A 2015-nucleotide genomic window follows, 5' to 3' on the forward strand; every position below is an offset into this window, starting at 1 on the left:
TGAGGCACTGTGGCAGGCAGGAGGAAGTTCCCTCAGTAACATGGGACCACAGAGGATGGATAGGAGCTCCCTCAGCCTAGCAGAAAGTATTTCTCCAGAAGAAGGTGGGCAGGATTTCCCCAGTCAAGTGTCAAGCACTGCAGAAGGCAGGCAGGCTGAATTTCCCCTGGGCAGGTTTGCCCCTCCTCTGATTATACTGAAGAGAATGGAGACTCCCAGCTGGGTGGAGGCAGGCATAAATGTCCTAGGCTAAGGGGAGTGGTCTGGAGGTCAGCAATGGTGTATGCAAGAAAAGGGAAGACACAAAGGAAAAGAAAAGAATAAAAAAACGAAGCCTGCTGAGACCGTGGGGGGATAGAGAGACATGAACGAAACAAAAGGAGCAATATAGCTGAGCCCCAATCCCTGACCATGAGGCTGGAGTGGTTTAATCCCTGCCCCAAGGCCATGGCAAACTGTGGCTATGCTGAGATAAAGCCTCTGCACCAGCTTCAAATGATCCTGGTGCTGGCTGAGACAGTGGTGGGGCTAAGGTCAAATCCAGCCCAACCTCCACTGTCATAAGCCAAAAGCCCCCAGGCCCTCAAAACCTAATAGATCAGTTCCTACTTATCTTTATCATGCTCCTCTTGTGACCCAGCAATGTGGAACTTACCTTTTAGTAATTCTCCTGCACTGATTTCTGTGGGTTCCTTCTGGTATGTGTTACTCAGTCTCCATCTTCCTGGAAGTCTTCCATCCACTCCGTGGTTTTTAACTTGAGAACTTAATGAAACATAGTTGATATGAATTGAGATGGATAGAATATGTAAGACACCTTGGAAGTTGGGGGGGGGGGGAATGTATAAGCTTTATTTTTGATATGGCTAGTGAATATAATGGTACATTTTTTGTCAACTTGGCTAGGGTACCGTCATATATTTAGTGATTCAATATTAATAAAGGAGTTGATGTGCAGGTATTTCAAAGATGTTTTAAAGACTAGTTTCAGTTGACTTTAAGTAAAGTAGATTATTACATAAAATCTTTGTGAGCTAATTTCCAAAGACTGAGATAAGTCTTCCCTGAAGAAAATGAAATTTCTCATTTGAATAGCAGCTTTAACCTATTTCTGATCTTTAGCATGTCCTTTCTAATGGTCTGCTATGCAGATTGCTGATGTTCCCATCTTACCCTTGCAATCTCAAACATGCATTATTTTCCACAAATCTCTTAACCTATAAGGATATTTCTAAACATTCCTTTAAAAAAACATTTCTTTAAGGACCAGTGGTGTGAGCGGCGATACTGGGAGGGTAGAGGAAGAGTGGGTTGGAAAGAGGGAACCTATTATAAGGAACTACATGTGACCTCCTCCCTGAGGGATGGGCAACAGAAAAGTGGGTGAAGGGAGACGTCGGACAGGGAAAGATATGAAAAAATAATAATTTATAAATTTTCAAGGGCTCAGGAGGGAGAGAGGAGTGGGGAGGGAGGGGAAAAATGAGGACCTAATGCCGGGGGCTCAAGTGGAGAGGAAATGTTTTGAGAATGATGAAGGCAATGAATGTACAAATGTGCTTTACACAATTGATGTATGTATTGATTATGATAAGAGTTGTATGAGCCCCTAATAAAATGATAAAAAAAACCTTTCTTTTCATTTCAGTTTTCCACTAACTTTTCAAAGTACCCTTGTACATGTTTACTGATGTTTCTATGGCTGACCTGACTTGCTGTGATTGTCAACAAGAACTTGGATGTATAGAAGCTTGGATTAGAGCAGTGATTCTCCACCTGTGGGTCACGACCCCTGTGGGGGTTGAATGACCCTTCCACAGGGGAAGTCCAATTTATAACAGTAGTAAAATTACAGTTATGAAGTAGCAACGAAAATTTTGTGGCTGGGGGTCCCCACAACATAAGGAACTGTATTAAAGGGTCACAGCATTAGGAAGGTTGAGAACCACTGGATTAGAGGATGGATCCAGCCTGGATAGTAATGTTGAGCTCATGAGTAGAGATGTTATTGTAGC

This window comes from Echinops telfairi, unplaced genomic scaffold (genome assembly GCF_000313985.2).
Source record: "Echinops telfairi isolate 266 unplaced genomic scaffold, ASM31398v2 ScPeMD7_49;HRSCAF=173, whole genome shotgun sequence".
Classification (NCBI taxonomy): Eukaryota; Metazoa; Chordata; class Mammalia; order Afrosoricida; family Tenrecidae; genus Echinops; species Echinops telfairi.